At 40.5% G+C, this 16,902-nt stretch overlaps 2 long non-coding RNA genes and 1 pseudogene across 3 annotated transcripts in view; all 3 read left to right on the top strand.

The window, feature by feature from the left end:
* Positions 1-16,902, top strand: part of LOC138747558 (uncharacterized) — a 75,806-nt gene that overhangs the window by 38,026 nt on the left and 20,878 nt on the right. The gene's annotated exons all lie outside the window — the stretch shown is intronic.
* Positions 3,860-15,617, top strand: LOC138747557 (uncharacterized). 2 transcript variants are annotated; one of them, XR_011347544.1, is made up of 4 exons: positions 3,860-3,990; positions 8,562-8,661; positions 12,771-12,891; positions 15,315-15,617. It is a non-coding gene; the product is annotated as an uncharacterized lncRNA (long non-coding RNA). The 2 variants fall into 2 exon arrangements; XR_011347545.1 differs by having other exon boundaries at positions 15,312-15,617.
* LOC138747729 (small ribosomal subunit protein eS26 pseudogene) lies at positions 7,916-8,323 on the top strand (annotated as a pseudogene).

Genomic DNA, 16,902 nt, shown 5'->3' with positions numbered 1-16,902 from the left:
TTGTGTGAAGACATTGTTTTATGGTTTTATTGTATTGTATATGTTGAATATTTATTGGTTTTGGAGGGGGGTGGGAAGGGGGGAGGGAGGGTGGGGGGGGGGAAAGGGGAGAAAATGCCACTGTGTATATTTAATGAGAAACGTTTGTATATATTTTGGTTGATATGGTTCACAATGTGAAAAATTTTAAAAAATTAAAAAAACATACTGGTGGCTATAGGTCAATTGGGTTTTCGCTGAAGGCATGTGGAAGCTTTTTTTTTAATTTTTATTAAACATATTATATGTAAATAATACATGAGGAGAATAGAATACCGAATCGAATAGTAAAATCATACATAATACAACGTATAACATTATAACAAACCAAATCTTTCAGGATCCTTTGGTTACATTTCTAGTCAAATCCCATTGTTCCAGGAGGGACCAGTGACATTCTGACATTCCAAAAATGTTACCAATTGAACCAAGATAGTTCCATGAATCCCCTTGCTATGTGTAAACTAGTCCCTCTTTTTACCTACTTGACAAGGACGGTCCTTGCAAAATAGTCCATAATTGTAAAGTATATTTGGGCTTCCCGAGGTGTTTATAAAAGGTAACATTTTTCTTTGCCAAACAGTACCTTGACCCAGAAGCCTCATTTTTCCCTGCAATTTATTTCTCTTTTCCTTTTCCTCAGGTGCTTACTTCTCCTCTTGCCATTGGCTATCTATTACCATTAGCAAGAGTTACTGTCCTCACTCGGGAGCTAACATCAATTGGAACATAGCTTTTAGAAATTGATCGAGAATAGAATATTATCTATAGTTGGTAAAGTGCCCCCAGTCTCTTCTTGGCTATTAAGCTTCTGTTCTCTCTGGGCACTGTGGTAACCCACAGAACCATCAAGAGAGCTAATGGATGAATCATCTTACTATATCTGATTCAATGATAGCAACAGGTGCATCGAACTGATATTATTCTTTTTCATTTTTTAATTAACTCCTTGTTGTAGCAATATAACATGGCTACTTTAAGGCCCTAAAACTGGTACTAATTCTGAAATCGGAAGAATGAGGAAGAACAAGCATTTCTCTAGCAAAAGACAATCTGCTAGAGAAACTCTGTGGGTCAAACCCTTGACTCACTGAGTCTTAATATCAAGATTCTAACTCATGACTGCACTGCCAAAATCAATTCCAACAGAATCATCAAATTTATGGATGATACAACAGTAATTGGCCGCATCTGCAACAATGAAGAGTCACATTACAGAGAGGAGGTTGAAAGGCTTTAAAGGTGGTATGAGAACAACCTGAGTCTCAACATGGACAAGGCAAAGGAGATGATTATGAACATCAGGAGGATAAAGGTCGACCATTTTCCACTACACATCAGCGGTTCCATTGTGGAGAGAGTGGAGAGCACAAAGTTCCTTGGTGTGCATATAAGGGACAACCTATCTGGACTCACAACACTTCCTCATTATTAAGGAAGGTGCGGCAGTGCCTACTCTTACTAAGGAGGCTAAGAAGAGCAAGACTACCAGCCTTCTGGGATTATTCTCTCTGGCTGAATCACTGTGCGATATGGTAGCTGCAAAGCATCGATCTGGAAGTCGAAGTACAAGATCATTAAAACAGCCAAGAGGATTACTGGAGTTTCCCCTTCCCTCTATGGACAACATTTACTGCAAGCATTGTCTAAATAGGGCTCAAGAATTCTAGAAGACACTTTCCATCCAGGCACAGTATCTTCAACTTTCCACCATGGAAAAGAAGGTATTGGAGCAGATTGGACCAGAACTGCCAGCTGGAGAATAGCTTCTTCCTGGAGGCTGTGAAACTGATGAACAATATCCTGTAACCGTGACAGTCATTTATATGTTTATTTTGATCATTGATATGATCGTTATGTACTGTGCATTGTGTGTTTTTGTGCGTGTTCTGGAGAGGTACTGTTTTGTCGGGTTGTGTATGTACAATCAGAAGAGAATAAACCTGAACTTGAAGATTCGATGAAGGGTTCAGATCTGAAATACTCTATTGGTTTTTCTCCCACTGATGGTGTCTCCTCCAGCAGATTGATTTTTGCTCCAGATTCCAGCATTTGCAGTCTGTCTCAAGCTTTTCTCTTCTCTTTCTTATCTTCAGGACTTGTAACCTTGAAAACTTTTGATGTACTTACGAAATTTAAAACTGGAAATCTTGAAATAAAACCGAATAATGCTCAGTGTCTAAAATGTGGTATACTCAGTGACTTCAAGTGGAAGGAAACGTCAAAAGCAAACACAAATGCCACTTTCCTGTGTTTGCAATGAAAGTGGAATATTTTTGCAAATATCTGTACTACGAAAATGAAAATAAAAGAGAAAATACTTGTGATACCCTCTAGGTAAGGCTGGATCTGTGGGAAGAGAAATAGAATTAACATTTCAGATCAAAGACTGTTTGTCAATACTGGGAAAGAGGAAAGAAAAAGCTTTGTTAAACTGTGGAAAAAGGGGGATGTATCTGATATAATCATGGGGATAAAGTGTAAAAAAAGGTTAACATAGAGATAGACTGTAAGCAAGATTCTCTGGTCAATCAGTCACTCTCATCATGAACTACTGGGGTGGGCCTTCTGCACTGTTACCCAATGCAAGCTTGAAGCTCTCCTGTTTGGGCCCTTTGCAGCCTCCTGGACTCAGTTCTGAATGCTACAATGTCAGATCACCTGACTTCTCTGGATCAGCTGTCCATCTTTCATGTTGGCTTAGCTTATTTGTAATTTTTCCCTTTATTTGTCTCTTGAAGTAGAGGGCATGCCCGGTCATGTCTTCCTGGACTGCATTTTGTAACTTCTACATTCTTTTGTCCATCTCTTCACTCTGTAACTATTGCCATTCGCTGAACTGCAGAATATTTCCAGCATTTACTATTTCTTTGTGGATTTAGCCTAGTTACAAAGGGAACAGACTATTCATTGGAAAAGAACTGCAAACTTTGGAAAAACGGGACTGGCTTATCAGGATCTAAAAACAAGGACACTTTCTTAATCATTCACAGAAAGTGTCATGACAGGCAAATAGCATTCATTCCTGAGCTGTCCTTGGGAAGGTGGTGGTAGCCAGTAAATAGAGTTCCAGGCAAAGAAAGGCATGCAGAAATTTGCTTTGATCAAACTACATCTCAAGGACTGCCCAATTTTTCTCACAAAGATAGAAAAGAATTAAATAATTGCTGTGCCTTTCATCACCTCCAGATGTCCTTCAATTCTTCAGTTCTGAAGTGTAATCTCTGTTCCAGTCAACACCCGAGCTGTGGCAAAAAATATCAGATTTTTCCAAAGTAAGGCTCGGGAGGCCTTATCCTTCAATTTTGAGGGATGTTTAAAAATAATTTTTTTAAATATACGATATAAAGTATCAAGGGAAGAACATGTTTTGGTTTGAGTTGGAGGCAGTGACATCGACTCCTAAACTAGGTTCTACAGTAGAGGGATTCAAACTGGAAGCAAGCATTTTAAAAATGTAATTTATAGCAGTTTTGCTGCCTCAGAACAATGAATTTTGTGTCACGTGTTCATGACAATAAATTCTGATTCTGAGATTCTCTGTCTAAACTTATTTTTTTCATTTGAGTTGTAGACTTTGCATCTGATTTAGATTGGTGTTGGCATGAGGGGGAGCATGGCTCACTATCACCGTGGAGTTGACTGTCATCACGGGCCAACCTTTCTAACTTTGGCTGAATAGTCAATTCTACCTCCCGTGATCTGGGGGAAAAGAAATCAATCAGTCAGAATTAATTATTACCTTTGATGCATCAACAGCTTACATTCACGACAGGGCATTTATAGAAGGGCAGGGCTGGGGACAATGGTGAACACAAGGCAGGGCAGCAAAGGAAATAGAAATGGGCATTGGGCAGCAGGAAGTGAAGCTGGCAAGGCCAAAAGTTTTAACAAAGGAACTCCAAAGTAAAAGGACTCCGCTGAGTAAGAGAACAGTTAACAGATGGTGGGGTAAGATACATTTGTGATTAAAACAGTTCAAATGTTTAGACTTTCATGTTCAAAAGCAAATGTTTATTTGTACAACGTTAATGCTTAAAGTGCTCTTGTCTTAGCATTCACACAATGGTATGCAGCAGGCCAAGGGTTAAAATGCAGATTTTGAAAATGTCTAAACATGTCAGCATTGACTTCCTCAAACTTTATTTGAACCTGCAGATATTTATTCTCTCTGCTATTGCTTGTGTGACAGGATCCAAATGCATACATTTTGGGTGGTTCAAAAAAAAAACATTTTAAGCGAGGGAGGCATGTTTGGATGAAAGGGAAGTTGCTCTCAGTTTAGCCTGTGGGAGATGTCATCCTGTAAGTGATTGCAACAGTCAAACAGAAGTTGGTATGTAGGGTCCCAGGCTATCAACTGACTGGAAGTGCGCACGTGGTTGGGTACCAACCTCCCAACATGGGGAGACAGAGGAAATGGGTTCACAGGAGCGGAGCTTTAAATCACAAAGGGGAAAAAAAAATCATTTGATCCATTCTAATTTTTGACTTAGCCGATGTATTGTCCTTTCGAAAATTAAAAGGCGAAACTTTGGAATTTGCGACTGAGAACCAAATCACTATCATACTGTTAGTACAGATACTTATCAGTTCTCAAAGGAACCAAAACAACTGAAACATGTTATCATGTGGTTTTGAATGTGGGTATCTGGTAATTTTGATGGATGAATATGAAGGTAAGGGAGCTGGGGTAATTAAGGATAAGATCAGGGCAATAGTGAGAGATAATATAGACCAGTGGTTTTCACTAATCATGGGATTATTTAAGGTGGCATGTGAATGGAAAGAAAAAGTTTGAAAACCTGATGTAGACTTCAAGGAACAAAATGTTGAATCAATGTGGGTAGAGATTAAGAATAGTAAGGAGTAAAAGTAGGTGGTTGTCCACCAAATAATAACATTAGGATCACACAGGCAATTAACAAAGAAATCCTGATGCCTGTACCAACAGTTGTCATGGGGAGCTTTAAACTATCTATTGATTGGTCAAGTTAAATAGGTTGAGACAGGCTTTAGGAGGAGTTCATAGGGATGCACCAGCAATAGTTTTCTTGAACAGCATTTTACAAAACCTACAAGGGAGCATGTTATCTTAGATCCAATCCATTGTAATAAGACGGATAAAGTTAATGATATCATAGTTGGGGGTCCTCTTGGAAGGATGATCACGGTATGGTTGTATTTCTAACATAGGTGGAAGGGGAAAAAGTAAGATCCAAAACCTTTGCCCAAACAAAGAAATGAGGAAGGAGTTGGCTAATGTCATCTGGGAGCACATCTCTATGGTGGGGCAGCTGACGACCAGTGGAGGGGTAACAAAGAGATTTTTCAGTGTCCCACAAAAGTGTATTCCAGTTAAAAACAAGGACAGTAAAGGTCAGAATAGCCAGCTGTGGATAACTAAGCAAATGAAGCTAACTTGTACAATGATGCCAAGAGTTAGTGGGAAACTGGACGATATGGAAAAAAAATTAAAAACAACATAGCAGCAATTGAGGAAGCAATAGCGGAATATGAAAGTAAACAAGCATAGAATATTAAAACAGAAAATAAAGTTTTTAGAAATACATGAAACAGAAAAGAATAGCTAAAGGTAACATTGGTCCTTTAGAGATGAGAAGGGGGGATTTAATAATGGGTAATGCATAAACGGTCAAGCATTCCACAATGGAAGACATGGGTAACATAGCAATGATTGATATTAAGAGGGCAATCAGAGGTGAGGATCTCGATGTCATTCCTAACACTAAAGAGGTAGTGCTGGGTAAACTAATGGTCCTAAAGGTACATTCTCCTGCTCCTGATGGAATGCATTCCAGGCTTCTGAAAGAAGTGGCAGAAATTATGTATTCATGGTAATTTACCAACATTCTCTGGACTTCAGGACCATTCTAGGTAAATTGGTTGCAAGATGAGGAATCGTTACTGATTTCAATTCTTCAATGAGCAGGTGATTCAATGCTATGGATAAATGCTATGGACGCCACAGTTAGCATAGTGGTGAGCGCGCCGCTGTTACAGCACCAGCGATCAGGACCGGGGTTCGAATCTCGCGCTATCTGTGTGGAGTTTGTACATTCTTTCCGTGACTGCGTGGATTTCCTCCCACCGTTTGAAACATACTGGGGGTGGTGGGTTTAATTGGGCGGCACAGGCTCGGGCAGCCGAAACAGCTTGTTACTCTTTTTTTATATTTAAAAAAATCAGAGAGAGGATCATTAGGGAAGGAGGGGAAATGTGGGGAAAGAGGTGGAAAGTGAATTTGAGAAGGAAAGTGTGGCGAAGGCATAGATGAGAGAATGGAGCGAGAAAGAGTAAGAATTCAGATGAGGTTTAAACCACAATGTATTGTGGGGAAGAAAACATCAAACAAGGTGGCCAAAATTATGAAAATTCTTTTCCAAAATTGTCTGAACTAGCTCACATTTATAGGCAGCAAAATGCCTCATGTTTCTTCACAGTTTGGTTGGCAATCTGAATAATGACGCTGAACAAGGGAGGAAATGTTAGCAGCTTGGTTGAAGAGACGTTTTGCAGAACATATTGCAAGGAATTTCTGAACTTCAAGATCTTAGTAGCTGAAAGTAGACCTGCCAAAGGGGGAATGGTTAAATCATGAAAGGGTTAAGAGGTTAGAATGAGACATCATAGAGGGTTACAGGGTTAACCCAGTCTTCAGTCAGCTGATCATAAATTAATTTGGTGAGGAAAGGAAGGTTGAAGATGGTCAGGGGCAGATTATATGAGGAGAGCAATGGAAGATTTGAAGGAAAGGGACTACATTTGGACCTGTACAAACGCTGTCCTGAAGTGAGGAACCATAGGTTATTACCTGCTTCTCTCCCTGCCTCTTCAGTTCTATATATTACATCTTCAAAAGTTTTCCTTTCTCTATTAATGCTGCAATTTATGTTGCTCAGCACTGGAAATTTCCTCATTTCATTTCGCTATGAATTATAATTTTCTTGTCAAGCTTGACAGGCACAAGTGTTTTTGGCTCCTTTGAAATGGGGAATGTAATCAACGTTTAAAGTAGAACCACTCACAGCAAATAAGGGCAGAATCATTTTATTACAAAGTGCTTTGCATTGAATGTCTAAAACAATTGCATTCCAATAGCTAAAATCCTTCAAGTAAGCTAGAAGTGGCAAGGTCATGAATGTGTTAAAAATGCTTCCCTTCCTCCTTCTATATCTTATCTGGAAGCACTTGTGTCTTGATTCATGATCATGTTTCAAGTTCCACTCTGGAGATCAGAGCTCAAAATCTAAAGTGACATTCCACTACAACTGCACTGTGGGAAATGTTGTCCACTGGGGCTCCACTTGCTCTTACATATGTATTTATATTTAAGAAAATACCATGGCATTATTTTGATGACAACCTAGAGAGACTTCTGGGGAGTTTGGGCCAATACTTATCTTTTAACTAACTTCATGTAGGCAGGGGGTTGGGTTTGAACTCTTTCTGATGTGCTTTATAACCACATCTCTGATGCCTTCTCCATTACCATTACCTACTACAACACGTGGCCATATTGTTTATTCCATGGAGTAAGTGGGGAATGGAAATACTTCATGATATTCAGAGTTAAAGCGTTCAAGCAAGCTCCTTACTTGTTGCAACATGATAATTACCCAGTAGGGAACATTCATATCAAATAGATAATGCAGGTTAAGATTAAAGAAGTGTATCTATTTATAAATTAAGGGATTTTAAAAGTGTGTGTGTGTGTGTGTGTGTGTGTGTGTGTGTGTGTGTGTGTATGTGTGTGTGTGTGTGTGTGTGTGTGTGTGTGTGTGTGTGTGTGTGTGTGTGTGTGATTTATTTATTTATACATACATAAAAATGCTCTTTGTGACTCTTGCGGAAGATGACAAAGTGCAGGAATATCGGACGTCCCAAGAAGGGCCGTGGCCACATTCAGCCCATCAGGTGCACGAACTGTGGCCGTTGTGTCCCCAAAGACAAGGCCATCAAGAAGTATGTCATCCGTGACATCGTGGAGGCTGCTGCGGTCCGAGATATTTCTGAAGCCAGTGTCTTTGATGCATACGTGCTGCCCAAACTGTATGTGAAATTGCATTATTGTGACAGCTGTGCTATCCACAGCAAGGTGGTGCGTAATCGTTCCCGGGAGGCCAGGATGGACCAGACTCCACCCCTCCACGTTTCAGGCCAGGAGCTAATATCCCACGTGGACCTCCTCCCAAACCAATGTAAACATTTAGCAAACCTCATTTGGTTTGAAATAATAAAAATGTTGGACCACTGAAAAAAATATATATACATAAATATGTTTTTTTTTAAATTCCTGGTTATCCAGCACCTATGGGTATTGGTAGATCCCAGATAAGTGTGTTTTCCGGTTGCATGAGACTCATTCTTACAATGCCTAACTAATACACCTTCATTAAGAATAAACAGTTTAAAAGACAAAAATACTATACTGTGCTTGAACTGAACAAACTTCACTTGCATGAATATATAAATCTTAAAAAATTTTACTTTATTTTCAGTCACATTCTTTGAAAACCTTTGACGTTGCTGCATCTGCAGGTTCCTCCCCCCTCCACGGAGCTGCCCAAAAGATGAACAATACGTCATTTTACAGATAAGGTCTTACGAATATACTTAATAATATACTAATAAGATAAAGACTCTTACTGAGCAGGGATAAGGAGACACTTTAAGAGAGTTAACCACCTCTTCCTGCTTGACGTCATTTTATTCAAACACAATTTTATATAAACACCTGCTATGTGCAAAGCATGTCCAAGGTACTCCGCTGGCTAAATATTTGTACCCATCTTCATCAAAGGTTTATGGGTTACTTCAGAGAACATTTACTTTTACAATTTTAATTTATTATATATGTAATAAAAAATAAAAGTTATATATTTATATATATATATATATATATATACATGTATTTTCTTTGGCTTGGCTTCGCGGACGAAGATTTATGGAGGGGGTAAAAGTCCACCTCAGCTGCAGGCTCGTTTGTGGCTGACAAGTCCGATGCGGGACAGGCAGACACGGTTGCAGCGGCTGCAGGGGAAAATTGGGGTTGGGTGTTGGGTGTTGGGTTTTTCCTCCTTTGTCTTTTGTCAGTGAGGTGGGCTCTGCGGTCTTCTTCAAAGGAGGTTGCTGCCCGCCGAACTGTGAGGCGCCAAGATGCACGGTTTGAGGCGTTATCAGCCCACTGGCGGTGGTCAATGTGGCAGGTACCAAGAGATTTCTTTAGGCAGTCCTTATACCCCTTCCTTGGTGCACCTCTGTCACGGTGGCCAGTGGAGAGCTCGCCATATAACACGATCTTGGGAAGGCGATGGTCCTCCATTCTGGAGACGTGACCTACCCAGCGCAGTTGGATCTTCAGCAGCGTGGACTCGATGCCGTCGACCTCTGCCATCTCGAGATGTATATATGTATATGTATTTGTAATATATATATATAATTTATTTACTTTCTTACTTATTTGTTGCCAGTTTCTTTGAGTTGCAGTTGCGTGCGTGCGAGTGTGTGTGTGTTTTTCTCTCTATAAATAAATTTAATTGACTTGCACCAACATTGTCCATAACTTACCCTTAAATTGATATTGTTTTCCATCACTTTACTAATATTGCTCAGAGGTTGCAAGATGATGTATGAAAGGAAGTCTGGAATTTTTGATTGGAGCTTGTTATTAGGCAAATTTTCCATCTAAAGCGTGAAACACTGGACATGGAAATGCTACATCCACACAGTGGTGGATGGAATGCCTGTTTTAATTTATCAACACCATCACTCATCAACTTTGGAGAGAGATTTCAGACAACAAAAAATTGAAACTGGTTAAAAGAAAATTGTGTTTATTCTTGAAAACAGTCAACGTAGCCCTCTGCAGTTTTCAGTGCTGTGGGCAGCCATGTTTAGATATTAAACCACCTCACAGTCCCCAGTGTCAATCCCTATCTATCAAAGGCTTTCTTCAAAGGCCATGAGGATGAGGGATGAGTATGGAATCATGTTGTCTGACTGTCTCTCAACCAATAGTTTTGCCACATCCAGGTAGCTCAAAAGAAGGAGGCTGTATAATTGTGGTTTGCCACAACCACAAGCTGAGGGCATTATTGTTTAATTGGGACCAATCCCTTTGCTTCCTTTGGAACAGATACTGTGGGCTGAATGATTGAATAGCCTCTCATGGGTTGTATCAGTCTTGGATTCAATAGTGCTCTTTTAGCTTCTTTAATGATACCATTGGACAAAATGGGACCACTCGGCAAGATAGACTATGTGGGAATACCAGTGAGAAACAAAAAAATGAACTCTAAGAGTATCTAAAAGGGATAGTCAGCTTGGACTCTGTGAGTTAAAGGGCCTGTTTCCATGCTAGATGATTCTGTAACTTTATGAAAAAAAGCCTTACAGACAGACAATGTATAATGGAGAATAAAGAAATGTCAGAGGAATTAAGCAGTTACTTTTATGTTTGCCTTCACGGAAGAAAACACACAAAACCTGCCAGATATATTGGACAATGTAGGGTCTGGTGAGAATTAAGAACTGAAGAATTAAGTATTCATCAAAAAATAGTATTAGAGAAGTTAGTGAACTTGAAAGCTAATAAATTGCAAGAGATTTACATCCAAGAGTTTGAAAGAAGCAACTTTAAAAATAGTGCTTATTCGCTTATTGTCTTTCAAGGCTTTTTAGGTTCTAGAATTGTCCTTATAGATTGGAGGATAACAAATAGATTCAAGATTCAATTCATTATCATATAACAAAGACAGTGCAATATTACATGGAATTTGTTTTCGTCTACCATAAGGCAGACAGATTCGTCATCAGCAGAAATTGCCTGGTGTCTTACAGTCAGAGAAAGAGAAGCAAAATAGAGTCACCCCCAGGGTCACCGAGTGTCCGTAGATTCTCCTCCAGCGCTCCCGCAGCCCCTGCAGCCATCTAGAGTCCAATCCAAACTATCAGCACCCTGAGCGCCAGATCTGAACCTCCAACATGATCAGGAACCCTTCAGTGCTCTCAACACCCTCTCGCCTCCCATTTCCGATACCTGATACCCCTTCAGCCAGTCTCCAGCAGTCCACAGCCTGATGTGAATCCCTCAACTGTAGCTGCCAGCAGCCACAGTCTGTATGGGTTCCTTGCCTCGAGTCAGCAAACAGCCCCTCCGCCTGTGTGCTCTTCAGTCTCCGAGTCCCTCACTGGTCCGCCGCCGTGGGTCATCTCCTCTGCTTCATCATCTCAAACGGGGTGTGGTCTCCAACTTTATTGATGCCCTGCACCAGTCCTCTGCTTTCCCACTTGTTGCTGCTTCCAATCATGCACGCAGACCCATTGGTTGCAGTATTTTTAAAATAAAACCATTGTCAGCTACATTTACAAGCCATTTAAAGCCTGTACAGAGCTGATGGCAGTTGGATTGAGTGGTTGAACCCTGCAGGAGTGGTGTGACAAATAAAATTCAAAGTATTTCTTGAATGACGAGATATCGGGCAGTGCTGGTGCTTTAAGGCAGCCATTCTCAGTTGGGAGCTATACAGCACATTTGAGTGGGGGGGGGGGGCACAGACTGAAATCATGAAATGTTTTTATGTAGTCCTTCAGAGAGTATGGAAGAAACCAACTAAATGACTGCTTCACAGGGAAGGGGTCCCATAAATTTTGAGCAAATTCCTAAAGGGGCCATACTCAAAAAAAAAAGTAGACCTGCTTTGAGGGATATTGGTGTACTTCTACAGGTCAATGAAAGCCAACATGTGGGTGCATCAGCAATTAAAAGAACAATGGTATGTTAATTATTATTACAAGAGGATTTTAATACAGGGATTAGGAGTACTGGTATTGGTGAAACTGTATCTTCAGTATTGTGTACAGTTTTGGTCCACTGCCATTCATATTTTGGATACTTCCTCCAACTGTTGATATAAGATAGTAATGTTTCTGTACTAAGCCCAAAAACTTACTGCTCTACCTTCAAGATGCTCTTCTACCTTGTGCCATCTTTTGAAAATGCTCTTAAAATGCCAAAGTAGAGTAGCAGTCGAAGTTAATTGTCCTGTAATCCTGAAACCGTGCGGTATCTTCATCCTTTGGCCAGAAGTGGTTGTCTGCATCTCAATGCGTGGCCCTATCACTCTCGCAGATGAGGCACCTTTTTTGTTTAAATTACCTATTCCTTCACTCAACTGCAGGAGAAGGCATCAGAGGTGATGATCCTTTATTTATGTGCTTTTTGTCAGCTGGCCTCACCTCAGTAATCACCAATAACTAAAACTAAAACCAATGACGACCATAAACAGTCACTGATAATCTGCTGGCTGGCCCAGTGTGATTCAGAAAGTTGCTATTATTACACAGGACAAGATGCCTGAGTCTGGAGCAGAAAAAATAAGGGTCTTGGCTTGAAATGTTAACGTATTCCTTTCGCATGCACAGATGCAGGCATGATGAGCTGAGTCCTTCCAGCAGATCTTTTTTCTTGCTTAACTCAGGACTTAATAGATCATCTTGCTTTTCTACTTTGCAAAGCAATAAAGGTTTCTATTTGCGGCAAACATGTTGTTCTCTTTATCGGAGTTTTGAGCCCTGATATAACTTATCGAAGCTCCAAATTCCATTCCATGTATGACTTAAACAGCCACATGACCTTTCTGTATTATCTGATGGTCTTACTGATATCGAATGAGCTTTGAAATTCCACTTTTTTCATCACAAACCAGGTGACTGGGTTATTCAAACGATTCACATTAGAGAGGACTCTGCAGTTCCAGAAATTCAAGCTGAAATTCTTTGTGGGTCAGTGGCATAAAGCAATTTAACCAGCTCACGATTATTACAAAGGTCTGTACCGGTTCTGCGTGTGAATTTGAGCATGTCAGTGTTTGAACGTCTGTTTCTGAATGCATTTGAACTGTGTGCGGGTGCCTGTATGTGTCTGTATCTGTTTTTAATCACCAAGCCTCCTTTTAGTTCTGGCACAGGATGAAAGCAAACATGCTCCAGTCCAAGTATTTTCATTTTCTATTTATCCCCCATCCAGATATTTTTCTTCCTTTCACATTGGCTCATCAGTAACCAATTCTGATGTGCTTTGCATTTTGGGGGAATGTGGAAGGAATGTACAATGGGGCAGTAGGACTGAAGGAAACGTCTGGTAAAAGTGGGGTGGAACAGTGGAAGGGACAGAGTGAGAAACAGTAGTCATGAAAGAGGAGGGTGAGAGAGTACAAGGAATTTAGTGGGAGAGAAGGCAGAAGGGAATGCAGGAAAGGAGGGATTAAAAGGTCTGGAGGAGTCAATGGGGGGAGAGGAGCAGCAGTGCATAGACCATTTAGAAAGTGATAAGGAGAGAACAGATTGGTTGGAGGAATGAAGAGTTCGGTGGAGGAGTTAAGGGTGTGAACTGGGGAGGGTGGCAGTGAGCAGCTGGGGTGGGGGAGGCACATATTTCTTTCAATCACATCAGCTACTCAATTACATGGCTGGTGGGTGCAGAGAGCCATGTTCTCTCTTTCAGGGGAGTTGATTGATGTTGAGCTACCATTAAAGATCTAAGGGGAAACTGGGCAAAATGAGCAAAAGGTCATGCATCAGTGAGCTTTATTAAATGGTGAATGTCTGAAAGGTGTTCTTACGTTCTGAAGCATGCAACCTATAATTTGTGCCAAATATTCTGTTAATCATCGTCCATTCATGTTGAGGTTCCAGTGTAAACATTCGGTTTGGAATTTGCCAAGCACGCTTCCCTTTGTTGCTTCTCAGGGGCAACTCACTGAGGTGAGTTGTGTCAAAGCTATGCCATGGTTCACAGGTCCACCTCACCTCACATTTGACTCTGGCATCTTCCAGGTCGATGTCAATCATCCTTGCATTTTACTTTTGGTTGATCATTTTTAAAGCTCAAATTCTGAACATAGCATATGAATTCAGCACACAGTGCATGACAAAATACACTTTCTCCATCTTGGTTTTAATCATCTGCACCTTCTCACTCACTTCCCTGTCCTCATTGACCATAAACTGGATCACATGATAGCATAGTTTTCAGTGCCAAACAATCAAAAGTCAATTTTACCCTAAATAAATTGTTTTCATGGTCATCTCTGGATAAAATATTGACAACCAGAAAATTAGACCCGGTACTTTATATAGTGCACTTTATCTTTTCTCAGCATCAGTTGTACATCTAATGACATCTATCGACATGCTATGCACGTCTCAGTCCATACCAATATAATTAGAGTTCGAGTCCCCACTCTGCAATTGCCCTGGGACAGCCTCAAGATAACTAGGAACACAGTGTGCAATGTTCTTGCTTTTCTTGTAATTTAAAGGACTGCACTACACCACTGACATCAGGAGATCTGACAGGGCAACCTCACAGTTTACTGTGGGGAATTTAAACTTCCCCAAGGTCTACAGAATATATGACAACTACCAGAGATTGATTGCTAAAGCATTTATTGGCTGAGCTATTCCTTCAATTACGATTCTACGTTATTAGAGGTCTCGAGATGGTCATTGCGTGGGATGGAGAAAGGATCAGGTCCCAAGGTGCAGAAGGCAAAGCAATATCTAAGTGTAAAGAACCTTCTTACAAGGATATAACTTATCATCTGGACCTCTCTGATGAGCACTGGCTTGATGCAAAAGCAATTTTGCTGGACCCATTCCCCTGCAATCTTCCATAGTCTAGCAAATCTTACCATCCCTGTACTTCTCTGGCTCCCTCTTGATGATTCTGTCTAACGGTCCCAACCATTCATTCCATAAGAATATGTTTTTCTCACGTCTCCTTTGCTACTTTTGCCAATCAGCTTCATTCTGTGTCCCTTCAGTTTGCCAATGCAAACTGCTTTTCTCTATCTACTCCATATTCTTTGAGGATTTCATATATTTTTATCAATCTCCTAACATTCTTCTTTGTTCTACGGATCAAAATCCCAATCTTTCCAGTCTATACATCATAATCAAAGTTCCTCAATCTTTTAGTAAATCTCTTTTGCACCCTCTCCAAACCCCTTCACGCATCCCCTAAAGTATGAAATGGGGAAGTGGACAAACCATTAAAGTTATGATTTATTTACATTCTGTGCCTCAGTTTATAAAGCTCAGAATCCCAAATATCTTTTTCAGCACTTTCTCAATCTTGGTTACAGCTTTCAATGGATTATGTGCATACACTGCCAAATCTATCTGTTTTCGTAGCCCTTTAGAAATGTCCTCTAATTTACATTGCATTTTCTCATTCTTTGTACCAGCAGGTAATTCTTTCCATTTCTCGGCATTAAAAATGACAGTGCTGTGGACAAGGGAGAGCGGAGAGTGGAGACCCAGAGCTGCTCCAAGGGGTTCATCCTCCCAGACCTGATACCAAAGTCTCAAAACAGGCTTTAAATGACCTGGTAGGGGAGCCGATGGTGTTTCTAAACTAAAATCCTGCAATCACAGGTCTGTGCCCAAGAAGGCAGTCCCTCAGCAACATTAATGGCGACTCTTTGCCTGTCTTGTGACAGGCAGAAGCCAATTTCATGTAATATTGCATGTTCTGTACTATTACATGACAATAAAGGAATCTTGAATCTTACACTTTATCTCCCACTTATTGGTTGTCCTTGCACCAATTTCACAAAACCTCCAGTGTATACCTCGCTCCAGTCAAGTAAGCAACCTTTCACTTAATTGTCTCCATTTCCGGTTACACAACTGACTTTTTAAACTATTTTGCTGCCAACTCTTGAATTCCATTGCCCTCAAGAACAGAAAAAAATAAGAACAGGAGCAGTCCCCAGCCTTCTCAAACCTGCCCCTTCATTCAATACAACCATGGTTGATGCACGCTGGCCTCATTTTTCCCAGATCCCGAAAACTTGGCCTTCCAAGTATTCATCCATCTCCACACTAAACATATCCAATGATCTGGCCACCACCACCCTCAGGGCAGAGAATTCCAGAGATTCGCCACCATCAATTACCAGAGCAACCTTATTATATGACAGCTTAATAAATGCCTTTTGGAAGCCCAAAAATGTCATTGCATGATATTTTCCTCAGCCACATTTAATGTTGTCTTCATGTAAAACTCTATCAATAAAGTTAGTTGGATGCAATTTGCCTGCAACAAATTCATGCTGTCTTGTTCTAATCTTTCTGCACTAATTCAGGTTCTAATTCTGAGCCTAAATATTGTTTTTAGAACTTTGTCCAGATCTAAGGTGAAATTGAATGTTTGAAGTCATTGGATTTATCTGAATTTCAGATTTCAGATTTATTATCAGAGTACATACATGACATCATATATACCCTTGAGATTCTCTTTCTTCAGGCGAGGCAGAATTACCACTAATTGGTCGTGCAACAAAAAATACACGTACACGTGTAAACAAATAAAGAACTGTAAAGAGATAATGAATGTAAGCAAACTAACTGAGCAATACATAGAGAATTTAAAAAATCAATAAAGTGAACAAGTAAGAGTCCTTAAATGAGACCATGATTGAATTTGTTGTTGAAGAGTAGTTGCTTACTAGTAGTTGAAGATGGTGGAGGGATAGCAGCTGTTCCTGAACCAAGTGATACAAGTCTTGTGGCACCTGCACCTCTTTGCTGATGGTAGCAGCGAGAGCAGAGCGCGTGCTGTGTGGTGTGGATTGCTGCTATTCTCTCATGGGAGTGTTCCTTGCAGATGTTCTCCATAGTGGGGAGGGTTTTGTCTTTGATGAACTGAGCTACGTCCACCACCTTTTGCAGTGCTTTATGCTCATGGGGTATTGGTGTCCCCATTCCAGAAGGTAATGCAACCGGTCAGCATACTTTCCACCACACAGCTGTAAAAGTTTGCCAAGGTTTCTG

Source organism: Narcine bancroftii, chromosome 12 (assembly GCF_036971445.1).
Source record: "Narcine bancroftii isolate sNarBan1 chromosome 12, sNarBan1.hap1, whole genome shotgun sequence".
NCBI classification, from domain to species: domain Eukaryota; kingdom Metazoa; phylum Chordata; class Chondrichthyes; order Torpediniformes; family Narcinidae; genus Narcine; species Narcine bancroftii.
This window is presented reverse-complemented; position numbering and strand designations above follow the sequence as displayed.